Here is a 15,343-nt window from a genome sequence, read left to right as displayed (position 1 = left end):
CTAAGATGTATAAGTAGAATGATGTTTAGATTAAAATATAGTTAAATATTGCTTATTTTATCATTCCTATCTATATTAACATTTGCAAAATGATTTAAAAGATCTTTGTCCTCGCTGCTATTACAAATGTTTGAACTGTAAGAAGTTCTTATTAAACTTAATGAATATAAAATTTTTATAATTTTCTTCCTGTGAGTTTTTAGTTAAAGCAGTGATATAAAAGGCTCATGGATTTTTCATGTGTTCAATATCTAGTCATTTATTGATTTTAATTTCAAGGGTAGGTTTTGACTGTTTTCAAATATAACAAAATTATGAACCAGCTTAAAATTAAACTTTTGAAACTATTTTTCAATTGCCTTAAAATGCTTCATGGGGCATAACTGAAGAATAACAGAATTAAATGTCCTAATTGGCATTATTTAAGTAGAAAATCTTGGTATACTTAAAATGGGTGGGTTTTACCTCTATGTCCTAATGCTGTGATTATTCTGACATAAAGAACTGGCCTTCTGAGCATTAAGGACTGCACCTGTTGTGATGAGCACTGGGTGTTGTGTGTAAGCATTGATTCACTAAATTGTTCACCTGAAACTAATATTACACTATATTTTAACTAACTAGAATATAAACAAAACTGTAAAGAATATTTTAAATTAATTTTCAAAACACAAGTAAAGATATAAAGAAATGAATCAATCAAATGGCAACACAAAATTCATCTTTAAAATTCATAAATCATAGTTTGAAAAGGTAGCATATATTTATGGTACATCATTACCTAATCTCAAAAGCTTGAATTAGACTGATTTACCTAGTCACTTTCAAAACTGAAAATCATAAGACCCTCACATGGAGCAAGACCTTAAACGATTAACAAAGAGTCGAACATAACTCAATCTCTTTTAAAGCAGGTTAGCTACCAAGTGGAGGGAAATGCCACATTTACTAGAAAATATGTGGCTCATGGGCGAGAGGGCAGTGGTGTCTGTAGTAAGAGAAGCAATCAAAGAAGAGTTTTTTCAGTATTCTTCTTTCTTATTCTCTACACTTTGTTGGGATAATCATTGCTTGATCATTTTCTGGAAAAATCATTAGCAGCCAATGTGTGCAGGAGTGATATGTTGCAGAAAAACAATCGAGGTTCTGTCTTCTTAGGTTTATTTTTTACTTTAAAACAATTGAGGTCCTGTCCTTTTATGTCTATTTTTTATTTTTATATTTTTCAAGTTTTAATTTAAATTCCAGTTAGTTAACACGTAGTGTAATATTAGTTTCAGGAGTAGAATTTAGTGATTCATCACTTATGTATAATACCCCTTGTTCATTACAAATAGTGCCCTCCTTAATACCCATCACCATTTCTCCCATTTAGCCTATTTCCCGACTAACCTCCCCTCCATCAACCCTGTGTTTGTTGTCTTTAATTAAGTCTGTTGCTTGGTTGGCCTTTCTTTTAATTTTTCCCCCATGTTGGTTTGTTTCATTTCTTAAATTCTATATATGAGTGAAATCATATGGTATTTCTCTTTCTCTGACTGAATTATTACACTTGGCCTAATATACTCTAGCTGTATTTACATTGTTGCAGACAGCAAGATTTCATTCTTTTTTATGGTTAATATTCCATTATATATACACTACCTATTCTTTATCCAGTCATCAGTCAATGGACAATTTGAGCAATTTCCATTATTGGTGATTGCTGATAATGCTACTATAAATATCAGGTTGCATTTGCCTCTTCAAATCAGTATTTTTATATCCTTTGAGTAAACACCTGTGATGCCATTGCTGAATCATAGGGTAGTTGTATTTTTAACTTTTTGAGGAAACTCCATACTGTTTTCCAGAGTAGTTGCACCAGTTTGCATTCCCACCAACAGTGTGAGAGTGCTGCTTTTTCTCCATATTCTCATCAGCATCTGTTTTTCCTGTGGTGTTAGTTTTAGCCATTCTGGCAGGTGTGCAGTGGTATCTCATTATGGTTTTGATTTGTATTTCCCTGATTATGGGTATGCTGAGCATCTTTTCAGGTGTCTGTTAGTCATCTGGATGTCTTCTTTGGAAAAATGTCTATTCATGTGTTCTACTCATTTCTTAACTAGATTGTTTTGTGTTTTGTGTTTGCTTGGTTTGATAAGTTGTTTATAGGTTTGTGGTACCAACCCTTTATCAGATAATGTTGTTTGCAAATATCTTCTCCCAGTCCAAAGGTAGAGTTTTAGTTTTGTTGATTGTTTCTTTCACTGTATGAAGCTTTATATCTCAAGTCCCAATAGTTCATTTTTGCCTTTGTTTCGCTTGCTTCCAGAGACCTATCTGGTAGGAAGTTGCTATGGCCAAGGTCAAAGAGGTTGCTGCCTATCTTCTACTCTAGGATTTTGATGGTTCCTGTCTCACATTTAGGCCTTTCATCCATTTTGAATTTATTTTTGTGTATGTGAGAAAGTGGTTTAGTTTCATTCTTTTTGCATGTTGCTGTTCAGTTTTCCTAGCATCATTTGTCGAAGAGACTGACTTTTTTCCATTGGATAATCTTTTTTGCTTTGTTGAAGATGAGTTGAGCATATAGTTACGGGTCCATTTCTGGGTTTTCTATTCTGTTTCATTGATCTGTATGTCTGGTGTGTGTGTGTGTGTGTATGTGTGTGCCAGTACCATGCTGTCTTGATAACTACAGCTTAGTAATATTACCGGAAGTCCAGAATACTGATGTCTCCAAGTTTGCTTTTCTTTTTCAAAATTGCTTTGGTATTCAGGGTCGTTTGTGGTTCCATAGAAATTTTAAGCTTGTTTGTTCTAGCTCTGTGAGAAACATGCTGGTGATATTTTGATAGGGATTGCATTAAATGTGTAGATTGCTTTGGGCACTATAAACATTTTAACAATAGTTGTTCTCTCAATCCATAAGCATGGAATGTTTTTCCATTTCTTTGTGTCCTTTCAACTTCTTTCATAAATGTTCTATAGTTTTCAGAGTATAAATCTTTTGCCTCTTTGGTTAGGTTTATTCCTAGGTATCTTATTGTTTTGGGTGCAATTGTAAATGAGATTGATTCCTTGATTTCTCTACTGTTGCTTCATTATTGGTGTACAGAAATGCAACAGAGATTTCTGTATGTTGATTTTATATAACAACTTTGCTGAATTTTGCTGTATTAGTTCTAGCAATATTTTGCTGAAGTCTTTTGGGTTTTCTACCTAGAATATCATATTGTCTGTGAATAGTGAAAGTTTAACTTCTTTCTTGTCAATTGGATGATTTTTATATCTTTTTGTTGCCTCACTGCTGTAGCTGGTACTTTCAGCACTGTGTAAATAACAATGGTAAGAGTGAACATCCCTGTCTTGTTCCTGACCACAGAGGAAAAGGTCTCCGTTTTTTCCCATTGAGGATGATATTAGCTATGATTTTTCCATATATGGCCTTTATGATGTTTAAGTATGTTCCCTCTATCCCTATTTTTTGAGGGTTTTTTTTTAATGAAGAATGGATGGTGTATTTTGTCAAATGCTTTTACTGTATCTATTGAGAGGAACATATAGTTCGTATCTTTTCCTTTATTAATGTGGTGCATTACATTGATTTGTGAATATGAACAACACTTGCAGCCAAGTAATAAATTCCACTTGAATGATTCTTTTAATGCACTGTTCTATTCAGTTTGCTATTACTTTACTGAGAATTTTTGCATCCATTTAGGAGAGATAGAGGCCTGTAATTCTCTCTTTTAGTGAGGTCTTTGGTTTTGGAATCAAGGTAATACTGGCCTTATAGAATGAGGTTGTAAATTTACTTTCCATTTGTACTTTTTAAGGACAGTTTGAGAAGAATGGGTACTTTTAACTTAAAGATTAACTCATCTTTAAATGTTTGGTAGAATTCCCGTGAGAAGTCATTTGTCCCTGGACATTTGTTGGGAAATTTTTGATTACTGAATCAATTTCTTTGCTGGTTATGAGTCTGTTCAAGTTTTCTATTTATTCTTGTTTCCATTTTGATAGTTTATATGTTTCTAGGAATTTATCCATTTCTTCCAGATTGCCCAATTTTTTTCACGTATAAATGTTCATAATGTTCTCTTACCATTGCTTGTATTTCTGTAATGTTGTGTAAGATCTCTCCTTTCTTATTCATGATTTTATTTATTTGAGTCCTTTGTCTTTTCTTTTTGAAAAGTCTGGCTAGGGGGTTATCAATTTTATTAATTCTTTCATAGAATCAGCTCTTGGTTTCACTGATTTGTTCTACTGGTTTGTTGTTGTTGTTGTTGTTTATTTGTTTACATATAATCTAAACTTTATTATTTCTCTTCTGCTGGTTTTAGGGTTTATTTATTGTTCTTTACCTAGCCCTTTTAGGTATAAAGTTAGGTTGTGTTTTTGAGATGTTTTTTGTTTCTTGAGTAGACATGTATTGCTCTATACTTCCATCTCAGGATTGCTTTTGCTGCATTCCAAAGGTTTTGGACCACAATGTTTTTATTTTTATTTGTTTCCATGTATTTTTTAATTTCTACTTTGATTTCTTGGTTGTCCCATTCATTATTTAGTAGGATGTTCTTTAACCTCCATGTATTTGTGGTCTTTCCAATTTTTTTCTTGTGGTTGATTTCAAGCTTAATGACATTGTGGTCTGAAAATGTACATGCTACAATGTCAATCTTTTTGTACTTGTTGAGGTTTGATTTATATTTTTTAATAAATGTTTTATTTATTTCTGAGAGAGACAGCATGAGCTGGGGAGTGTCAGGGAGAGAGGGAGACACAGAATCCGAAACAGGCTGCAGGCTCTGAGCTAGCTGTCAGGACAGAGACTGACGTGGGGCTCGAACCCACGAACTGTGAGACCATGACCTCAGCTGAAGTTGGATGCTTAACCGACTCAGTGACCCAGGCGCCCCAATTGAGGTCTGATTTGTGAGCTAGTATGCAATCTTTTCTGGAAAACGTTCCATGTGCATTTGAAAAGAATGTGTATTCTGCTAGTTTAGGATGAAATGTTCTATTTTATTTTTTTAAGTACTGCTGGTCCATTGCATAATTCAAACTCATTGTTTCCATGTTGATTTTCCTCTTAGATGATCCGTCCATTGATGTGAGGTCTTAAGTCCTCTACTACTATTATATTGTTATCAATGAGTTCCTTTATGTTTGTTATTAGTTGTTTTAAATATTTGGGAATTTCCAAGTTGGGAAGTTAGAGGCATATATATTGACTATTGATCCTGTTGGATAGACCCCTTTGTTATGATAGAGTGCCCTTATTCATCTTTTATTACAAGTTTGGCTTAAAATCTATTTCATCTGGGGGCGCCTGGGTGGCTTAGTCGGTTAAGCGTCCGACTTTTGCTTAGGTCATGATCTCGCGGTTCGTGGGTTCGAGCCCCGCGTCGGGCTCTGTGCTGACTGCCAGCTCAGAGCCTGGAGCCTGTTTCAGTCTGTGACTCCCTCTCTCTCTGTCCCTCCCCTGCTCACGCTGTCTTTCTCTCCTAGAAATAAATTTAAAAAAAATTAAAAAAAATTTATTTCATCTGATATAACTACAGATATATTACTACTCTGGCTATCTTTTGATTCCATTAACATGATAAATCGTTCTCCATTCCTCACTTTCAATCTGCAAATGTCGTTAGGTCTAAAATGAGTCTCTTGTAGACAGCATATAGATGTCTCTTGTTTTCTGTTTTGTTTTTGTTTTTTATCCATTCTGACACTCTATTTCTTTTGTTTGGAGCATTTAATCAATTTATATTCAGAGTGATTATTGATAGATATCAATTTAATTTCATTGTATTACCAGTAAGGTAATTGTTTCTGTAGATTTTCTGTTTCTTTCTAGTGCTTGGTGTTCTTTGTCTTTCTTTCCCAGAGTCTTTTTTGCAGGGCAAGTTTAGTGGTCATGAATCTGTTTAGTTTTTGTATGAGAAATTCTTAATCTCTCCTTTTATTCTGAGTATTAGCTTTTCTGGGTAAAATATTCTTGGGTGCAGATTTTTACCATTCAGCACATTGAATATATCATGTAACTCCTTTCTTGTCTGCCACATTTCTGTGGAGTGATCTGCTGCTAACCTTATTTATATTCTTTTGTAAGTTAAGGACTTCTGTATTTTTGCTTTTAGGATTTTTTTCCTTTATCTCTACATTTTGCAAATTTAACTGCAATATATCTTGGTGTTGGCCTGCTTTTGTTGATTTTGATGGGAGTTCTCTCTGCCTTCTGGATTTGGATTTCTGTTTCCTTCCCTAGATTAGAGAAATTTTCAGCTATACTTTGTTCAAATAAACCTTCTGCCTCATTTCCCTCTCTTCTTCTAGACTCCTGTGATGTAAATGTTATTATACTTTATGGAGTCACTGAGGTTCCTAAGTCTATATTCATGATGCATATTTTTCTTTCCCTCTTCTTTTCAGCTCCATTTGTCCCCAAAATTTTATCTTCTGTGTGACTTATTCACTTCTTTGCTTCTTCTATCCTTGTAGTAATTACAATAAGTCATTTTCACATTTCAGTTATAGCATTTTTTATTTAGGTCTGACTAGGTTTTAGGTCTTTTACTTACGCAGTAAGGGACTCTGTGGAGGCTTTTCCCAAACCTAGCTAGTATCCTTATGGTTGTTGTTTCAAATTCTTTATCATGCATATTACTTATCTTTCAATAGATCCTTGGCCATGACCTTTTCTTGTTTTATTTTGGGATGAATTCCTCCATCTTGGATTTTGCCTAGGTCTCTGTCTTCCGTGTGTTAGGAAATCCTATTATATTTTCTGCTCCTGAGAGTAATGGCTTTATAAAGAAGAGGGCATATACTGTACATGACCTGCCACTTCAGGGTGTGTCTCTGGTGAATGCTGTGTCCACTCTGCTGCTGTGTTTTGGCTGCTCTTTCCCTCAAATCAGTCTTCTGAAGAGTTTTTCCTTGTGTGCAGAGGAGAGTGTTTGGACCTTGTCTTGAATGTGGTGTGTTTTAACTAGGTGTGCTCTTGTCTTCTTGTTAAAAGAGACCTAATGCTAGTTCCACTAGAATTGAAGCTTTGCAGAGCTCCGTGGTCAGTATATAGAGTATATTCTGAGAGTTTGTGCTAATCTCTTAGGGAAAGGGTGAGCTACTCTAATTCTCAGGCACATCTGCTCTAGAAAAGCAGCACCTTCAGAATGCAGGGGCTGAGGCTTGATATAAGCAGTTTAAGAAGTCACTTTTGACACTGTGCTGCTTATTGAAGTTAGTTTATGCTGAGGGGCAGTGGAAAGAAATGGCACCAGCCACTTTCCTCAATCTGGAGAGGTGAGTTCATGCCTGCTACTGTCTGGTAAGCCTTCCCAGAAAAGCAAACAAGCTCCCCTTGTGTGTACCAGGAATTGAGATCCCTGCCTTCACCTGGACATCTGCCCATCCAGCAGTGCAGTGCACCTGTGTTCTATTTCAGACAAGAAGGCTGAATTTTTTTTTTTAATGTTTTTATTTCTAGTAGAGAGAGAGAGACAGCGTGAGCAGGGGAGGGTCAGAGAGAGAGGGAATCACAGACTCTGAAACAGGCTCCGGGCTCCGAGCTGGCAGTCAGCACAGAGCCCGATGCGGGGCTCGAACCCACGAACCACGAGATCATGACCTAAGTGAAAGTCGGTTGCTTAACCGACTAAGCCACCCAGGTGCCCCAAGAAGGCTGAATTTTTAAACTCCCAGGTTTAGGGACCTGGCATGGCAGGGCTCACAGTATTCCTCTGTTGGAGTATCTCACTGTGTGGTTACTGATGCAGGTTTGTTCCAGACTGCCAGTCACAGCAAAGCACAAGGGGGTGAATTTGGGAGTAAAGCACAGCAAAGAACCAGTGTCCAGGTTAGCTGCCCTCATCAGGTATCTCTGCACCTATGTTGAATGGCAGGGAAGGGTAATGGTGCCCACCAGCTCTTTCATCCCTGGTGAAATGCCACCTCTCCCAGATGCACTCCAAGAAGGGGAACTATCTCTCCCAGTGCATCCCAAGGGATCCTCAGATTGTTTTGTCTACTACCGAGCTATCTGCTCTTCTCCATAGTAACAATGCAACACCCACTGGGTTCTACACAAGCCATACTGTGGACCTCTAAAATTCCAATCTTTGAGCCCTGTTGGTTGTAAGAACTCATGAAAATCAGCTCCTCTCATTTTCCCAGTTAATGTCTTTGGGGAAGTATTTTCCTTGTGTGTTCCCCTGTGTGCTCCTTTCTATGTCTTGCCTCCCGCTGTGGCCAGGGTCCCCTCCCCTCTACAGCAGCCATGATCCATTTCTCCTCCAAATTACATCTCTGCACGTTCTACCTTCCATGATGTGGCCCCTTCTCTCCCTCTAGTTGTGTAATTAGTTCCATCAATCCTCATATTGATTTCTTAGGTTTTGAGAATGATTTGGTATTTATCTAGCTGTGTTCAAGGGAGCAAGCCTGGAGTTCTCCTATTTCTCTTCTGTCTTAGCTCCTCTCTCTTCTTATTTTAAACACCTATAACCCTCCCTACCTAATCTCCCTGAGCTGTGGAATAAAATCTAAGATCCATATCCCTCCAATGCTGTTCTTTCCTAAAAGTTTTTAGATGAATCCACAACCCAGGTGATTTTTGTATGAATAGAAGCAAGTAATAATAGTTAGAAGAATATGTATCTTAAAAAATATTTTTAAATATTTATTTATTTTTGACAGAGAGAGAGAGAGAGGAAGAGGCAGAGAGAGAGGGAGACACAGAATCCAAAGCAGGCTCGAGGTTCTGAGCTGTCCACACAGAACCCAACATGGGGCTCAAACTCATGAACCGTGAGATCATGACCTGAGCCAAAGTCAGTCGCTTAACCAACTGAGGCACCCAGGTGCCCCTAGAAGGAGATGTTTTATGTCTTGCAACTTTTTTTCCTGGGATCCATCCACTTTTCACTCACAAACTTACTCATTCATAAGGACTGATACAAGCTAGTTCTTGTCTCAACATTTCCATACATTATATATTACCAGACACATTATCTGTTGACCTCAATCATAGACTATGCAGATCCTGAGTATCAAACTTCCTCAGAAGAAAACACAGCATGCAATACCTACCACCTGAAGCAGAACTATTAGTAGTTATAGAAACTTCAGATAAACTATAAGGTATCATAGAAAAGGGCTAGTTGGAAATATTAAGTATAAACAATATAATAATTATAATAAATTGTATAAGATATTAGGCTAAGTCAGAATCAGAACCTCTCCCAGAAGACATCAGAAATATTATAGGGAAGGTAAAAGAAAAGTTAAGAGAAGTGAATTATTGAAGTAGAAGTGCCGATATCTAGTTATTAAGAGTAATGTAGATAACAATTAAAAAACCATAAAAAAACTTTTGAAGGAAAGATGAAAATAAATTTCACCACTTTATAGCCACTATTGGATCAACAAAATCCTTATGCCAGGAAATTCCTTCTGGAGTCTCCCCATGATCCCTTATGCTGGACCATCTGGCAGCAGAGAGGAAAACTGGGTTGTCAGATGAAAAGGACACATAAAAAGTCAAAATAGAATAGATAAGAAATACACACTGGCCATGAAATGAAAATATCAAATACAAAGGAAAATGGTTTTGTTTCCAAAAAAAGAAACTCACGTAATAAAAAAGAAGTTTCATAGTGGGAAAAATTACGCTGAATAAAAAGAGTGTATTCTTAAAATACATAAAAGTACTTTAAAGACATAATTAGTACCTAAAAATTTCATTCAAATATAAGATTTTTTTTGTCATATGTGAATAAGAACAATATGATTCTTTTTTCCCTCTCTAATACATATGCATTTTATTTAATTTATTTTCCTATTGAATTTATGAGGATCTTAAGAATAATTTTCCATTAAAATAGTTGAACTGAACAATGTTAATTGAACTGATAGTAGACATTCTTGTATCATTCTTGATTTCAGGAAAAAAAGCTCTCAGTATTTCACTATTAGGTATTATGTTTGCTCTAGATTATCATAGACACTATAGCAGTTATGGCAAGGTCTAACAAGTCAGAGCCCACCAGAAAGACAATTAAATTCAAAGGCTTTCAGATGGAAATGAATGTCATGAACAAGATGACTGTTAAAATAGTATTTTTACTGAAGTCAGCAAGAGTCTAATTACATAAGGTCTTACAGACCTTGGTAAATGGTTTTGTATTTCATTCTCTTCACAATTAAAAGGCACTGGAAGTTTTTAACCCAACCAGAAATATTTTTCTATTAGCCTTATGGAAAACTAATTGTTGAACAGGAAGGATCCCAAATAAGGAGACTGGACAGAGACAGTTGCAGGTAAATGGTATAAACTGGTGTTATATTCTTAGATGTGTGAGTAGATTTTGTCCACTATATAATATGAAAATAGAACATAAAAGACTTACCAACTTATTGAATACATAATATTTATGATAGAAATATAAATGATTATTCTTCAGATTTGTCTTGAAAAACTAGGGAGACAAAGAGGGACGAGGAGGCATAGGGGAGGTGGAAGGGTAGAAAGAGTTTTATTTTGAGCCTGAGCATGTAAAGTTAGAGTGATGATTAATTACATGTCAAATTGGAACGTTTTGATGAGATTAATATTTAAAATGGTAAAAATTGAGCAAAACACATTGTCCTCCATAATGTGGGTGGGCCTCACAACAATCAGTTGAAGGCCCAAATAGAACAAAAAGATCATCCTTCTCAAGCAAGAAGGAATTCTTCAGCAGACTGCCTGAAGATTTCATCTGCACTATGGTGTTCAGCCTCCTGGCCCCCAAGCTGAAACTGCATCATTGGGTCTCCTGGGTCCTCAGGCTGCTGGCCCATTCTGCAGGTTTGGGACTCAACAGCTTCCATAATCATGTGAGCCAATTCCTTATAATATATCTCGCTCTCCCCCTCTCTCTCTATGTTATTGGTACTTTTTCTCTGAAGAGCCCAAATTAATATAATGGCTACTACATACATATAAAAAATATATACTTAAACATTAAAAGATAGATACATGATAGACATGATGATAATGATGATGATAACAGATGACAGATAGATAGATAGATAGGTCATGATCTCACGGTTTGTGTCAGCTGTGCTGACAGCTCGGAGCCTGGAGTCTTCTTCGGATTCTGTGTCTCCCTCTCTCTTTGCCCCTCACCAGCTTACCCTTGCGCCCACTTGCTCTCTCTCTCTCTGTGAAAAATAAAATAAAAAAACAAAAAACCTCACAGAATGTATAAAGCAAATGTGACAGAATAAAAGAAAAAAATCCATAATATTTGTGAATGAAGAAAAATCTAACTCAACAATGCCCTATTTTCCATTTTGTTGAAATATATTTAAAAGCCATAGACCAAAAGGGAGCAGAATATTATTTTATTTCTAACTCTATCAAAGTATATTTAATATAAAAATTGTACATATTTAATGTATACACTTTGATGAATTTAACATCAAAGTATAGTAGTATCAATATAAGATGATGGAAATCTTACAGGGAATATTTTCTTTCTTTTTATTTAAGATAATTGGCTAACATACAGTGTATATAGTGTGCTCTTGGTTTTGAAGGTATATTCCCATAGTTCATTGGTTACATATAACACCCAGTGCTCATCCCAACAAGTGCCATCCTCAATGCCCATCACCCATTTTCCCCTCTCCCCCACCTCCCCATCAACCCTCATTTTGTTCTCTGTATTTAAAAGTCTCTTATGGTTTGCCTCCCTCCCTCTCTGTAACTATTTTCTTCCCTTTCCCTTCTCCTATGGTCTTCTGTTAAGTTTCTCAAGTTCCACATATGAGTGAAAACATATGATATCTGTCTTTCTTTGACTGACTTATTTCACTTAGCATAATATCCTCAGGTTCCATCCACATTGCTGCAAATGGCAGGATTTCATTCTTTCTGATTTCCAAGTAGTATTCCATTGTATATATAAACCACATCTTCCTTATCCATTCATCAGTTGATGGATATTCAGGCTCTTTCCATAATTTCCGTATTGTTGAAAGTGCCACTATAAACATTGGGGTACATGTGGCTCTATGAATCAGCACTCCTATATCCTTTAAATAAATTCTTAGTAGTGCTATTGCTGGTTTGTAGGGTAGTACTATTTTTAATTTTTTGAAGAACCTCCACACTGTTTTCCAGAGTGACTACACCACTTTGCTTTCCTACCAACAGTGCAAGAGGGTTCTCATTTCTGCACATACACACCAGTGTCTGTTGTTTCCTGAGTTGTTAATTTTAGCCACTGTGACTAGTGTTAAGTGGTATCTCAGTGTGGTTTTGATTTGTATTTTCCTGATGACGAGTGACATTGAGCATCTTTTCATGTGTCTGTTGGCCATCTGGATGTCTCCTTTGGAAAAGTGCCTATTCATGTCTTCTGCCCATTTCTTCACTGGATTATTTTGGTTTTGGGTATGGAATTTGGTAAGTTCTTTACTGATTTGGGATGCTGACTCTTTATCTGATATGTCATTTGCAAATATCTTTTCCCATTTTATCAGCTATCTTTAGTTTTGTTGATTATTTCCTTTGCAGTGCAGAAGATTTTTATCTTGATGAGTTCATTTTTGTTTTTAATTCCTTTGCCTTTGGAGATGTGTTGAGCACGCAATTGCTACGTTTGAGGTCAAAGAGGTTGTTGCCTGTTTTCTCCTCTAGGTTTGATGGTTTCCTGTCTCACATTTAGGTCTTTCATCTATTTTGAGTTTATTTTTGTGTATGGTGTAATAAAGTGGTTTAGTTTCATTCTTCTGCATGTTGCTGTCTACAGAGAATATTTTCTGAACATTGTGGATTTTAATTAGAACTAAATAATAGAAAAATCACTTAAAATCTCCAAAAGTTTGCAAATAAAAATGAGAAATCAGAACTCATTTTGAACTAAATGATATTAAAATACAGCATACTTAAATATCTGGGATGCCAGAAAAAAACAGAACTGAGAAAACTGTAGCTTTAATTATACAGATTAAAATAAAGTTTAAATATAGATGATCTAAGTCCAATTTCAAAAAAACATGTAGATGCAAGTTAAACTCTAGAACCTAGGAAGTAATAAAAAAATAATATTGCTACCAGTGAAAAATACAAAACATGTATATCATAGAGAAAATCACCAGAACCCAAAGTCATCTGTTTGTAAAGATAAATAAAATTGATAAATTGCAATCAAAACTGTATCCTACTTTAAAAAAAAGCAAGAAAGTTATCAAAACATTCATTGAGAAAAAGGGACACCATCACCACAGATTTAAATATTAAAAATAAAATATTAAAAATAAAACAAAGTGTATCTTCCATTTATGTATGACAGTAAATTTGGACGAAATTAATAAATTTCATGAATAATAAAATCTATCAAAATAATAGGAAAGAAAATCTGAATAATCATTGTTTTATTGGAATAACTGAATCTTTTAAAATATTTATTTATTTTTGAAAGAGAGAGCGCTGTACATGCACTTGTGCAAGCAGGAGAAGGGCAGAGAAAGAGGTTGGCAGAGGATCTGAAGCAATGTGCAGTTCCAAATCCCCAACTGTGAGATAACCTGAGCAGAAGTTGTATGCTTAACCCACTGAGCCACCCAGGGCCTCGTGGAATAATTGGATCTTAAATAATACTAAAAATTCAGCCAACACCAGAAACTCAGATTGCCTCTTGAGGATGTGATATCTCCAAAAGTTTTAGTACCAATGTATAACATATTCTTTTAGAGAATAGAAAGGAGAGGCTGTTTCTTAGTTTTTTGTAAGAATTGAGATTTATGCCAACTATATGTTAGCAAAGATAGAATTCTGTAATCTATCAGAAGAATAACACAATGTGACCCAAGTAGGATTTATTCCTGGAAGGCAAGGTAAATTATACATTTGAAAATCATTTTAGTATTTACCATACTAAAAGAAATAATAGGTGCAGAGAAAATATTTGTAAAGTTAGAACCCATTTATGGCAAAAAAAGAGAGAGAATAACTCTCAGCACTTAAGATAGAAAAAGGAACACCTTCAAGAAAGTTTTGTCCACCCTAAGGCCTTGAAGCTAATCATTATATTTTCTAATACAAACGTGTTGTTAACTTTCAGTTATAGATCTATATAAACCTCATTAAAATAATTTGGTGTGAATTAGGGGTCAGGATTATTCACAGTAAATAAGCAATCACTCACTAAAGAGCTATTTTTCTTACAGAATTAGAGTGGCACTTTTGTTATAAAAATCAGATCATCATATTCCTAGTCTCTTCTGGATTTTTAAAAATGATCATTGGTCTGTCTTTCCACAAATACCATATTGTCTTAATAACTATAGTTTTATAATGTATAATCAACAATTGTAGTAAAAACCCTACAACTACTTCTTCAGGCTAACTTAGCAACATTAAGTTCTCTGCATTTCTGTTTTAAAATCAGCTTGTCAATTTCAACAAATTATTGGATTTCTATTGGTATTTGAATTGAATCTTTACGTCAATTTGAGGGAGGTTGAATTTATTACAGTACTAAGTCCTCTTATCCATGAAATGGATAAACATGTGGTCTACTCATATAATGTAAGCAATGAAAAAAAAACTGCTGCTCTATTCAATATTGATGGAAATATTGATGTATCTCAAAACTAGGTTGAGAAAAAGAAGCCAGAAACAAAAGGATATTTACTTCATGATGCTATTTTTGTGAAGCTAAAGTGTAGCTTAAAAATAAGCCAAATTATTAAAAGTTTGCCAAAATCCCACTCCAGCTGGTCCAGGGGTCCCTGAAGGATGGACGGTGTTGGTGAGGGAGTGAGAGAGCCCCGAGATTCTTTCTGATCATCAGGCAGGCATCTCTGCACTGACTGAGACTCAGCTTTATTTATGGTTAGGTGTGTGGGGAACAGTACGGAAGTGGCATTTGCCTTAGACAATGATTTTTGATGACAAATTTCTTTGATATGTAAAAATTTACCAGAACATAGATTTATAGAAGACTCATGCATAACGTTTATCAATAGTGATTGATGTAGGTGATTTAGATGCTTATCATCTGGGGAAGGAAGGTATTTTTAGCATTCAAATACAAGACAATGTTTTTAGCATAGCAAAGGCAAAAGTTAGTTCTTTGTGAGCAGGGGTCAATAGCCTGTTTGCTTAAGGGGAAGTCTAAGAAAAACAGGATCCTCAGGAAACACAATGCCTGCTCCCATAACTACAAAAGAAGAAGTTCCTACAATAAGTTCTTAACAAGGTGCAATCAGCATATCAGGGCCAGAATAAGTCATTCCTGATACCAATCAACAAGATGCCTCGGGGAGGGGGGGTTAGTGCTCAAGCAGAAGCAATTAAGTA

General features: G+C 35.5%; 1 protein-coding gene across 3 annotated transcripts in view; it reads left to right on the top strand.

Annotated features, from left to right (window-relative positions):
- ADAM2 (ADAM metallopeptidase domain 2) overlaps positions 1 to 15,343 on the top strand; it is a 107,135-nt gene that overhangs the window by 39,099 nt on the left and 52,693 nt on the right. The window lies entirely within an intron of this gene.

Source organism: Crocuta crocuta, unplaced genomic scaffold (genome assembly GCF_008692635.1).
Source record: "Crocuta crocuta isolate KB4526 unplaced genomic scaffold, BGI_CrCroc_1.0 scaffold177, whole genome shotgun sequence".
In the NCBI taxonomy this organism is placed as follows: domain Eukaryota; kingdom Metazoa; phylum Chordata; class Mammalia; order Carnivora; family Hyaenidae; genus Crocuta; species Crocuta crocuta.
This window is presented reverse-complemented; position numbering and strand designations above follow the sequence as displayed.